A 14,033-nucleotide genomic window follows, 5' to 3' on the forward strand; every position below is an offset into this window, starting at 1 on the left:
CGCAACAACACATGCGCAAGCACATGTGCTACCGACGAAGAGACCAAACAACCAAGTCCAACCGAATTCGGTTAGGGCGGTTAGAGGGCAGGCGCGCGTTGGGTCAAGCCACGTGGGGCCTAGAATACTAAACAATCCTAGGCTCTAACGAACATACCTAAATAGAAAATTAACCGAGGACTAACTAAAATAAACTAACTAGTGTGCTCGAAATCTTACGACCTAACCGGGTGACACTAGCCGAGTAACTAACTCCAGAAACATCCTAGTACTTAACCTAGGATGGTCCAAAGGGGTTGGTTATGATCCTAGTGACTTAGGGGTACTTTAGTTATTACTCTAGACCACTTAAATAATTAATTAGGAACTTAATTAATTAATTAAAAATCATGGTCTTACCCGAACCCTTGGTAAATTTTCAAATTTTTCTACGGAAAATGCTCTCCTATTTTTAGTCAATCTAGGAGGGGCGTTTTGGTAATTATCTAATTAATTTATTTAATTAAGTTAATTAGCCTAAGTTGAATGAATCAATATTATGTTCCTAATACTTACACTCAAGTTTAACTAGGTTAGAAACTCACGACTGAAAAATAGTGAACAAACTAAGAAAAATAGATCGGATCTCCTTAGAAGATTTTAAGGCTATTCTTCAAGATTTTCATGCAAAGTACATGGTGATCTTCGTAGATTCAATTCTATAGTAAGCTATGGATTTTCTCTCTTGGATTCCTTTCCCCGAGAGGCTTTTCAAAAGTTTTGAGTTCAAGAAAACTAAAACTAGGGTTTTTCCCAATAAGATTGTCGAATGTTCACCCTAGTTCTCCCTATTTTCTATTCTAGTACTATGTATAATGGAAATCTCGAGCAATTTTTATTAGTATGGGGTGCTAACTAACCATTATATGTAGGTTTCTATGATTTGATAATGTCATATGAGACCTATAGGGTAGATTCACATGATTAGAGTATTATTTACATGAGATAAGAAATGTTTTAATGCCCAATTGTGTTTGAGAAGATGAAATTGTTAAAAGTTGGCTTTCTTAAAATGATGAGATTCCTATATATGCATGAAATTAATTGACTTGGCTAATGATATTCTCATGACCCGTGTTTAGTGAAAGTTTGCTTTATGCCAATAAATTGACCTACAATATTATTTCCAAAATATGTTATAGAATTGGCCAGTGACTAAGTCATACTAATCTTATATGGCCAATGTAAATTGTGATGTTCTTGTAAGGCCAAATATATGTTAAAGATTTTCTTGACAAGATGTAACTCAATGAACTCATAACCTAGGGTATGCCAATGATTGGGACAAGTCCCAACATACCCTATATAAATGAACTTGTGAACATAGTAGTATATTTAATAAGTCCTTATAACTTTCATAAAGAATGGTACAAGACTACCAAATAACATTGGACAAGATAAGGTGAGTAATGAAATAACTAAAAGCTTATGAGTAATGAAATTGACATAAAATGGTGTGTTAAAGGAAATGAGACAAGTCTCACTTGCACATAAACAATTATGTTAAAGATACTCATATAAGAGGGTGTTAGAAATCGTGAGACAAGTCTCATTCACACCATAAATGATAATGTAAGATTTAAGTTCAAATTCTTCAAATATAGAAAGGTATGACAAGTCATCCATTGAGCTAAGCATACGTCATATAGAAGCAAGCTTCCATAATGTATGAGTCAACTCTAAAAGTTGTAAAGTATGATAAATTGAGCTAAGAAACGATAGACTAATAATGATCTTGTGCAAGCACATGTAAGCCTCATGAGATAAGACTACCACCAAGGTGGATAAGGGTTTCCAAATTCTCCTAGTCTTTGAACTATGTCGCCAGCATAGGTTACTAGCTAGTGGATCCACCTAAGAAAGCTAGGAAGTATTTGGTTTCACTTTAGCCGTTGAACCACCTCTTTTCAGTGTGGGAAGACACTGGATTTAATGAAAGCTCACATGATCTATGTCGGTTAATGCTAAAGATTTCTTTAAGAAAGTGAGAAAGAAAGTAAGTTCAAAGTGAACATAAGATCAAAGAAGAATAAATGTAAGTTCAAAGTGAACTAAGTAAGCAAAAGCATAAGTGTATCAAATCATCAGTGTTTGGTGAGAATGAAGATTTAACAGTTATTGGTTTATGCCAATAAAGGGAGTGAAACATAATGGCTCAAATATTGGAGTATGAATATATTCCCCATCATCTTTATATTATGCAAAATGATCAAATAATGGGCATAGCCAATACATATTGGCTTATAAAGATTTCATGCCCAACTGAACAAGAATGGAAAGAATAACTTTTGAGTAGGGTAGTCAAATCATTTCCTTAGTCTTTTAGATTACTTACTTGATTCGTTGTAGGAATGGGACTACAACGAATCATTGCAGTCGTAAGTAAAACATAGGATCAAAGGAGATCATTGAAATACACAACAAAAATGAAGAAAAGACTAAAAAATAAAAGTCTGGGAGAGGGAGCTCTCAGCCTAAGAGGGAGGAAAAATATTAATTTTCGTTTCAGATGTTTTAGAAGTTTTTTCATGATTCCAAGGTCTTATGTTCATATCGAAATTGAGTTGTGTGATTTAAATTCATCAAAATATGTCATATTCACAGCATGATTCATAAATAATGAATTAGGTACACTTTCCAAAAATGGCATGTTGCTATAGGAAGAGATATCCTTGATCATGAATAGTCCTTATGTGTTTATGTGCATACACCCATATTAGTAAAAGTGTTTACTAACCCATATACAATTACTATTTTTATAGGTGTAGGTCTTTGAAGAAGATTGAAGATCAGTTGAAGCCATTTGGACTGGTACCTCCAGACATAGTTAGATCCTCTTGAATTCGAGGATATATACGCTTTATATTCTAGCTTTAGTAGATTAGACAAAGCTACTGGATGTTTTCCGTAGCATTTTCTTTTAAACATTTTTTAAATCTTTCGTATTAAGGCTGGTTTGGCAACTATTAATGATATTATGAATTCTTCATTTCAATTGTTCAACTTATTAATAGATGGTTGATTATTTTGAGCTGTTAGTATATCACTCTTACGCAGATATTATAGGAAGTCTAAGTACACTCCAGTAAAGTTAAAAATTATTAACTTTTCCGCTAAATTTAACTTTATGATTGTGATGAAAGCTAAGAAGAGGCTTCTCTCGGACCTCCGAGAGGTTAACGACGCCGGTCTCATCTAGGGTCTAGGACTCGGGTGTGACAAATTCCATATATTGTTTTATCTCTAAAGGTATTATGTGGCAAGTGAGAAGTATATTGGTACCAATCTTGGAATTAGCATCCTTTCAAACATGTTTTGGTATGTCCTCAATTGATTTGAGGACAGAGATATGTTTAGCTTTTCTTTTCAAAAGACATAGATTTTTACTTTGAAATATTATATTTTAATGATGTATGGGCTGTGACCCAGTGTCTAGGAAGGCTACAAAGAGACTTTGCATTTCTTATGTTTCCTATGAAAGATATTTTGAACTATGGTTCTATTGTTGTTAAAAGTTTTAATTCAGCACTAGTTTTGCATATATCATATGCAATGAATGATGTGTAAGGTCGTGTGCAAGAACTCCGAGAGGTCGAGTACACCGCTTTACGACTTGAGGGATGATACTTCTTCTAGGGTGTACTCTCGGGTCGTTACACTTCTCACTTTTGGAAGGCCTTCCAAAATGGGTTTCGTACCAAAGTGAAGCTTAGCACCACATTTCATCCCCAAATGGATGGTCAAGCAGAACGTACCATCAAAACCCTAGAGGACATGTGTCATTGACTTCAATGGTAATTAGGATGACCATCTAACGTTGATAGAGTTTGCCTACAATAGCAGTTACCAGTCAAGTATTGTTATGGCTCTGTTTGAAGCACTTTATAGGAGAACGTGTAGGTCTCCGGTTGGGTGGTTTGAAGTAGGTGATTTTGCTATTATTTATCCTGAAGTAGTTTATGAGCCCATATAGAAAGTTTGACTTATTAGATATAGGTTGAAGACGGACAAAAGTTGGTAAATGTCCTATGCCGCAATAGAAATAGGGATCTTGAACTCGAGGAAGGTGACTGGGTCTACTAAAAGATTTCTCCCATGACAGGAATAATGATGTTTGGCAAAAATGGGAAACTTAGTCCCCGGTATATGGGCCCGTATGAGATATTGAAATATGTTGAAAATGTTGCTTATGAATTGAACTTGCCTAATGAGTTGGCTACGGTTCACCCGGTGTTCCATGTCTCAATGATAAAGAATTACATAGGTGATCTATTATCTATACTTCCTTTAGAAGGTTTAGGAGTTGATGAGAATATTTCTTATGAAAAGGTCCCGATTGAGATTTTAGACCGACAAGTGAAGAGGTTGAGGAATAAAGAGGTAGTTCTATGGAGGAACCATCTAGTTGAAAATGCTGCGTGGGAGGCCGAGGCTGATATGAAGTCAAGATATCCGAATTTTTGTCATCCTACTCCTATTTAAACTTGAGGTAAGTAGTTTATCTTCAGTTTATAGTGAATTGGGATTTATGTTTATTCTATTAGTTTTGCTATGATTTTCTTTATATGGTGTAAGTCCATGTGAGGAAGCATTTATTGCATAACTGGAATTTCTCATGAATTATATGTCCCTCTTGTTGAATTATTTGATTAATTGATAGTTGCATATTTGACTTATGAGGTGAATTTATGCATATTCTAACTTGTTTGAATCCATATTGTTATCTTGAACTTGTTATTGATTGGAGAAGAAAATTTTTCCTAAGAACATGATATATTATGTATTGCATGCATATTGAGTTGGTAGATGTAGTTCCTACTTGCTCATATTGCTTTTACATTTCTTTAATTGCATGAGTTCGTATAGTTTTTAGTATAAAATCATCAAATTAACATCAATTCAATCATAACACCTTGATTTAAAATGTTTTATGAAAGAAACCATGGCTAGATTACTATTTAGAAGTTCATCTTTTTGAGAAGTCTTTGAAAAACACTTTGAAGATTGGATCCTAGAAGAAAAGGGATTCAAGGATGAAAGACATACCTTAATTTATTCTAGACCACTAAAATTGAGAATAATTGATGGACAAACCACCGTTCAAGCTCCAATCTCCCTTCAAGCTTCAATGGTGTTCTAGAGAGTTCTTTAGAGGTTTTGGGTTTTGATTTTTAAATAATGAAGTCATTTTAGTGTTTAAGACTTATAATTACACTTAAAATGCCTAAAATAACCTTATGAAGTCTTTGGAATAATTTTAGGAATGCTAGGTGAATTACCCAAATGCCCCTATCCTTGGCTGAGACACCTGTAGCATTACAGGTGCCAATCGACGGTTGCTCACCTATGCCCCGTAACCCAACCAACAGACCATCCTGATAGTCCGTGGTTTAGGTCAGAGGCTTTATAAATGGGATCTTAAGCTCCTTATACTATGTTTTGACCAACTCCCTCCACCTAGGGGGCGTCGACCAGCCTACTAGGCGTTTATTGCCATCCATAGATGAGGCTGGTTTCGACGGCTTTTGGCTAGGAGTTGGGTCCTCCTCAAGGACCCCTTGGTCGTTCCTTGGGGAGTTTTGCCCGTATGTTACAAACCCGAATATAGTCGTACACATGTAAAGGACCTCTCACATAAATTTCATTCAAAACGAACACGTAAAACTTGACGAAACATACTAAGGCACACAATCAGATTTCAAGGCAAACCTTTCGAACGTCATGGACGTTTGACCTCCAAACTTCACCAAAATCTAAAAACTGCCTCCTACACTCATGAAAACCCATTTTAGGACTTCAAAACATCAAGACAAAAGTATTAGGCTCTAGTTTCACCAAAGTCATTTTTAGAGGTGTTACATTCTGCGCCACTTGGACAACATTCATCCTCGAATGATGCTTGCTTCATTTTAAACACTATCAAGAGATAAGAAACTCAATAATGGGATCACATCACCATAACAAATCACACAAAATACACAATTTATGAGGAACACCAATTTCACATACTTTAAGAGACTCAAAACACAGCAAGAGATAGAAACAAATTTACAACTCATTATGCAATAAGACTCACATTCTTCATTTCAAATAGGAGGAACACCTTATCCACACATTATCAATGCTTATATACATCAATTCTATACACATTTAACCATATTGAACAAAAGAACAATTTAGGCAAGATTTGAATTTTTTACAATGAATTGTTAAGTTACAGTGAATTATGCTCAATTTTTTTTTCAAAATGCAACTCTTAAGCAATTAATGATGAATGGATGACAATATGAGAGAAAAAACCATATAAAGCTAATTCACAACATAACTATAACTTCATAAAATGTACAATGCAAGGAACAATGAAATTCAATTTTCAACAAGACTCATAAACACAATGCAACATGCAACTTGCTACTATGACATTCTACCTCTCAAGCTTGAGTTGTATATAAGAAAAGAAACAACAAATCACCACTACACTACTCATCATACTCCCCCACTTAGAAGGAATTCATGAAAACTAAAGAAAGAAGCTATAACTTACCAACATCATCTTCATCCGGCTTTGATCCCTTAGCTCGGAGTGCATAGAAGCGATTCTTCCTTGGAACATCATCACCTGGAACACTTAGAGGGACTTTCTTGCCTTCCTTTCCTCTAGTCGCAATAGTAGGACAATTCCTCACTTTAGGACCATCCTTACCACAACCAAAGCAATTCCCGGTACCAGCTATACACTTTCTATAGTGCTTTTTCTCACAAGTAACACAAGTAGGCTTACCACCATGCGAACCACTACCCTTCTCAAGTTTGACCTTAGGATCCCTAGGCTCACCTTGAATTGGAGCATTCTTCTTGAACCTAGGTTGGTTTTCCACGCTTGGTCCACCCCACTTCAAATTTCTAGAAATCCTACAAAGCTTGGAATCCTTAATGGATTGAGCATACATCATTAGCGTAGACAAATTCATGTCACCATAAAGCATGGTCGTACGACACTTTTCTTTCACAAGGTCGGCAACACAGGTGACAAACCTACTCATCTCATCCCTACGGTTAGACACCAAAGATGGAGCATACCTAGACAACATGGCTTCAAAGAATACTCCTAAACACTCATATTGTCTTGCTTGATATTAATGAACTCTTCAACCTTCACCTCCCTATTATCACGGGGAAAGTACTTTCCTTAAATTAAACTCCTCCAACTCTATGGGACCCTACTCAACCAGCCTATTATCTTTCTATTGAGTGTACCACACTTGAAAAACTTCTCTCAGTTGATACGAATCTAACTCCTCCTTATCCCTAAAAGTTAACCCATGTCACTGAACTCCTTATACACACCATCTATAAACTCATAGGATCCTCCATGACCTTAGAGCCATGAAATATAAGAGGATTCATCCTCACCAAATCTCTGAATCTAGAGGTCATAGTACTCTCCATAGAATTCACCCTAGGTTCAATACCCCTATTCACATGAGTAGTCATGACTCGGTCTAAAGCAAGTAGAGCCTCTCTAATCTCCCCATTGGTCATGTCCGGGGGAACCACTGGAACCTCATTACCTTCAGCTCCAGTAGAGACTTGAACACCTTGTGGAGGAATTTTTGCGACTTGAGGAACTTGAACTCCTTGTGGACCTAGTCCACCTTGCGGAAATTCCTCTTGCACCCTTCCATATTCCAACCTTTTAGCGGCTATCCTTCTAGTATTCATCTCCTATAAACACAAGGAAAAACGTTAAGAAGAACATTCATAACTATTAACTCTAAGACACAACACAAGAGTGAAGAAAAAAGGGAAACTCTATCGTCCTATAGACTCTCGCCCATAAATGTGTCACGAGTCACAACGACGAACAAGACACTACTAGACGTGGCTTTATGTGTTTTATTCCTAAGACCACTTTCATAGTGTTCTTGGATTGTAACATGGCTTACTTGACCTCTCGGAGGTCTTGTACAAGCCCTTAGATATCATTCATTACATACATGTATGAAAAGTAGTGCGGAATTAAAACTTTTTACATGAATAATATATCAAAATAATATTTCATCTAAAACCATATGAAAATACTAACTCTCAATATACGCCAATCTTAGACTCAAGAATACTTGGGTACGACACATACAATTGAAATATAAAAACACTTAGTCTATTACAATACTCTGAATAAAACAAATCTAAGATAGTAATGTCCTTGAATCAATTGAGGACATACCCCAACATTGCATGAAAGAATCCTAGATCCAAGCTTTGCTTCAAGATGCCTCTAGCCTTCCACCTACACCTTTAGATATATACAATAAAATGGAACTAATACAATGCATGTATTGAGCATGGCATAATGCATACAATCATGAGAAACATACATTTTAGTTAAATATGTTCTTTTTAGATTAAAACTTCATACATAATCATAAGGAGAACATTTAAACACAAAACATCACATTTAAGACACATTCCAAGTTATAATAAATTTATGGCAACTTACGGTAATTTACACTGACTTCGCATTAATTTTACATATAACTCACATATCACAAGATAGCATCATGAATACATCAAAACACATAAAGATGAGATCCTCCAACCAAAGGTGATTCTAAGGCTCACTTGAGGAGTTATGAAGTGACCGTACATACGATCCCTTCACACACACCAAAGAGATCCTTTGGACTATCTAAGATAAGATAATTCCCATTTCATTAATCAACTTTATTATCTAGAGTTATTCTTAAGACTTTCATAGGTAAGGCATGAAGATCATTCCTATGTCGCATCCACACCTTGACTAGGCAATCCTTAAAGCTACTCTAGACAAGAACTTATTCATTAACGTGCTTTCTAACATAAGTCATTGTCTTCATTAGTTCATTAAGAGACATTCAATACTTAAGGATATTCAAATAATGGTCTTGGAGAATACCTAGGGACTCACACACTAACAACTTTAAATCCTAATCGTGCCATGTTTTGATAGTGTCCCATACCACTACCTAAACTTCATAGAACTTCTCCAACACTCGTAGGTATCCCATATGATGAGAATAGGCAATAACCTACATTGACCATACTAGCTATGCATGGAATCCGAAATCATAAACCTACTCCGATAGAGGATTTTATACTTGACATTGGTAGAACTAGGACACATCCCATGTAGGCACATGGTTAAGGAGTATCGAGGGTTTCTTTGTTCTCTAGTGTCATCTTAGTTAGAGCAACTTCTGAAGCATAATCACTCGGTGCTAGCCTTTGTTCTCATAGATTATTTCCATAAAAAAGCATATGAAGAGGTACCATAACTTGTTCATAACCCAATCACATTAACTTACCAAAGAGAGTCTACTAAGGCTATCTACAATGGCTAAGAGGATTGATCAATGAATTTCCTAAGGATGATTTCAGGCCGTTCCAGCCAATAAACCCTAAGTTCATCATTCACACAAGAAGGATACCTTACGACTTCAAACTTCAAGGATATCATAATCTTCCATTTAGTATGAAGGTTCCACATAAAGGACTTTCTTAACTATGCTCAAGGTCTCATGTCAATCACACATACAAGACTAAGGATCTTTATCATACTAAGTCAAAAACTCATATTCAAATCTCATATGTATCAAGTAAGGGACACAAGTCTACCAAAACAAGACATGCACATACTTCACTACACCACATATAACATATCATTCAAGAAGCACATAGAAATTACCAATGTCAACTATAGGTTACCCTATTCACTTCTATAGTATCATCAGTCTAAGTTATACAAGTCTCATATAATCTATCAAGAATCATACTTCAACGTCAAGTAATACACATAATGACTTCACTATAGTCTACTGAAGACACACATCATCAACTAGAAGAACTCATTCTTTGACTCCACATATACACATAAGTCATAAAGACCTTCACAATACTCACATATTCAAGTTATAACATGATAATTCAAAAATTCATAAAGTAATGCCAACGTGGCCACATTGTTCACAAGTATAGCACATAAGCATCGCCACCATAAAAGGACCATAAAAACATGATCATCATCCAAGACCTATACTACAAAATATAGAGAAAATTAGGTTTACATAGCACCATTCCAATCTCACCACTCCAATCAATACCCAATTCAACCAAACTCAATATACAAATCCTCTTATATATAGCCATAGTTACAAATTCGACCCAATAATCAAAATATGTAATTAATCAAAAATCATACAATATGAATTCATCAAATTAGCACAACCTACTTACAATTCTGACATGATTATTTCATAATTCAATAGTCCTAATTAGTCTACACAAGAAATCAATAGTATAAAGACATAGTCAAATAAGCCATTAATAGTCAAAACTAGGGTTTTATTAATTGCATGGGTTCATATAGTTTTTAGTCTAAAATCATCAAATTAACATCAATTAAATCATAATACATTGATTTAAAACATTTTATGCAAGAACCGATGGCTAGATTACAATTTAGAAGTTCATATTTTTTAGAAGTCTTTGAAAAACACTTTGAAGCTTGGATCCTTGAAGAAAAGGGATTCAAGGATGAAAATCATGCATCAATTGATGATATACAATGAAAATGTAGAATAATTGATTGAGAAATCACCCTTGAAGCTTCAATGGTGTTCTAGACAGTCCTTTAGAGGTTTTGAGTTTTGATATTGAAATATTGAAGTCATCTAAGTGGTTAAGACTTATAAACCCACTTAAAATACCTAAAATAATCTTATTAAGTCTTCCAACTAATTTTAGGAATGCTAGGTGAATTACCCAAATGCCCCTAGCCTTGGCCGAGACACTTGCAACATTGCATGTGCCAATCGACGGTTGCTCATCTACGCCCCGTAGCCCAACCAATGGACCATCCTGATGGTTTATGGTTTTGTTTAAAGGATTGATAAATGGGATCTTAATCTCCCTAGACTAAGTTTTGGCCAACTCCCTCCACCTACGGGGCATCAACCAGCCTACTGGGCGTCTATTGCCATCCGTAGGTGAGGCTGGTTTTGACAGCTTTTGTCTAGAAGTTGCTCCTCAAGGACCCCTTGATTGGTCCTTGGGGATCTTTGACTAGACATTCCAACCCGAATGTATTCGTACACATGTTAAGTACCTCTCACATCAATTTCATCCAAAACAAACACATAAAACTTGATGAAACACACTACAAGCACGTTTAAGGTAAGCCTTTCGAACATCATGGACGTTTGACCTCCAAACTTCACCAAAATTTAAACACTTCCTCCTAAAATCATTAAAACACATTTTAGGACTTCAAAACTTCAATACATAAGTTTTAGGCTCTAGTATCACCTATGTCGTTTTTAGAGGTGTTACACCTAGGACCCTTCATAGAGTCGTAGTTGGGTTGTGAAGTGGACCACTACCCATTTTCGTGCTCGTAAAGTTGTTCCAAACTTTCCCATAAAGGTTTTCCTCCCATATACCCTTATATGGACCGTGGTGAGCATCACGGACCGTACAAGTGGTCCTCCAGTGTGTCAAGTCAATAGGAGCGCTCCCCTAGCTACTAGTCAAGGGCTTTAGGCATCGCAATGGCTCGTGAAGCCTCTACAGGAACCGTGAAGTTTTCCTTGAACAGAGTTAATCAGAAATAGATGTTAGGGTCAACTTCAAATGATCATATATTTTATAACAATATGAATTAGGTGACCCATGATCTATTTAATTAAATGTATTTGAGTACTCTTTGTAACTCCACTGATTTTTCCTAGTTCCAAGCTCAAAGTAAAAATATATGCTCAAAATAGCAAAGCATTGTTAGGAAGAATTTCATCACGACTGATTTGACGGGCCTTTGTGATGATAACAACCCATTTTGGACTCCATGATGCTGATTCCGCAGTTTCCAGTTAAGTTTTTTTGAGTCTTTTCCCCTTATAGTTTTAACACAATAGCATTTCATTTTTTCTTCTATCCAAAACCCTATATAATGGATAAAAAACCAAATTACCCAACCCCAATTCATTCTCTCAAATTCTCAAAAGTTGATCAAGCTCCTCTTCTCAAATATTTCTCTCTAGAAATTGAAGAGGAAATTAGGTTTTTGAGATAAAGTTTCCAAATCCTCCATTGCTTCCAAGCTTTTGGTATCAAAGTATGATCATTTTAATGAATTTAGCTCTAATCTCCATGGAATTAGTAAATTCTCGAGTTTAAAAAGTTAGAATTCCTCAATTGAGTTAGGTTTTCTTCCATGTCATGGGTTCCTTTCAATGTGGATTTATTTAATTTATTTATGAACTTTTATGCATAAATTGAAGTTATTGCATGACTTTAAGTTTATTTCTCATGATCCCATGCATAACCCATGTTTTCTAATCCATGATAATATAATGTGTGTCTTGAATTATAAAAGATGAATTTAAAAAAATAAGCATGTCTTCTCCTTATGAATAGATGTAAATGAATGTGAAGATGCACTGGCTTTGTAGACATGATTAATCCTATGAATTATTGAAAATAATGCATGACCATGAAATGAATAAAAAAACATATAGATGAGATTGTCTATATGTTCATGAAAGTATGTTTATGACTCAAAAAAAGCTTACATATGAGATCGTCTTTATGTTCTATGAAACTTGGCTACATGACATGAATGACATCTAGATTTTCCATCAATGCTTTTTGGTCTATTTTTCTAAATTAGGTCTTGATTAGTATGGTATCTTGAATTCCATAAATTATCATAGGACACAATTTCAAAACTAATTCCGTTATTATTAGGATATCTCTAGCATTGAAGTTAATAACTATGTGCCTTAGTCTATTTTGAAAAGATCATGGACGGTGATAGATTTTCTCACGCATGGTGTAAGGAGTTATCTATGATTTCTTTAGATTGGATTGGTTTATCAATTGTGCCTTTCAATGGATCATGAGACAAATTAAGATTAATAACAATATTGAGATGGAAGCTTTTTCGAGTTGAGATCGGGTTTCTAGTAGACATCTCCTTATCCCTTACCTATGTGCCCCCATAGGATGATGGCTAGATATACATTAGCTAGTGGATCAAATTTATTTTAGATTCATGGTCCTACCTTGGACAACCCTTTACTGTGTGGGAGACATCAGGGATCGTGTTATACTTCACATGATATTTATGTCGATTAAGGCTAATTCCCAAAATAATGAACTAAGGTTGCTTCAGGAAGTATCTCAGATGTGTTCAAAAATGGGTTTAGTTGCATTGAGCATGATTTATTAAAGTTTTCTTACCCTCACATCTTATGTTTTAACTTGGCCTTTGCATATCATGAAAATGTCCTTTTTAGATCAATTTCATATTTTCATGCATGGCTATTGATGTGAGGCCAAAAAAATAATTTTAATCATTATTTTCGTCATATTTTTATTTATATTTATTCTTTTTGAGAATGATTTTTTTGGATTGTGCTAAATGGTGTATTTATTTATAGTAGCAAATTGGTGAAAAAATCGAAGAACATTGGAGTTAAAACGAATTAAAGATGAATAGTTGAAGAAGGAAATCAAGGAGGCACCCTAATAGATTCAATTGAATATTTAATATATAAAAATTATGTGCGGTGAATTGGACATTCAATTGGAAATTTAGACAGAGTAATAATGTTGATAGGAGATAAATTAGAGGGCATAAAGTATATAGTTGTCAATATTTTTAGGATTTTTTCTTCTTCTTTACTTAGACATTAGTAGCTAAAAGTCCTTGTTGTGGGGTTGTGGCTATGGGTAATTGTTGAACATCGATTATTTTTAATTACTTTGGTTATCACTTAAATTACTTTTGTATTTTTTTTTTAATATTTCATGTTTTATCACAATAGAAATAAATCTCTTGTCTACTCTTAAAATTGGGAGAGGCTAAGGTAGATAGACCAAAGGACAAAGAACAACTTGATCTTCCATTAATTGAGTTGATTTGTGTTTAGGAATGACGCCTGGACAAACACCTAGCT

This window comes from Solanum pennellii, chromosome 4 (assembly GCF_001406875.1).
Source record: "Solanum pennellii chromosome 4, SPENNV200".
Classification (NCBI taxonomy): Eukaryota; Viridiplantae; Streptophyta; class Magnoliopsida; order Solanales; family Solanaceae; genus Solanum; species Solanum pennellii.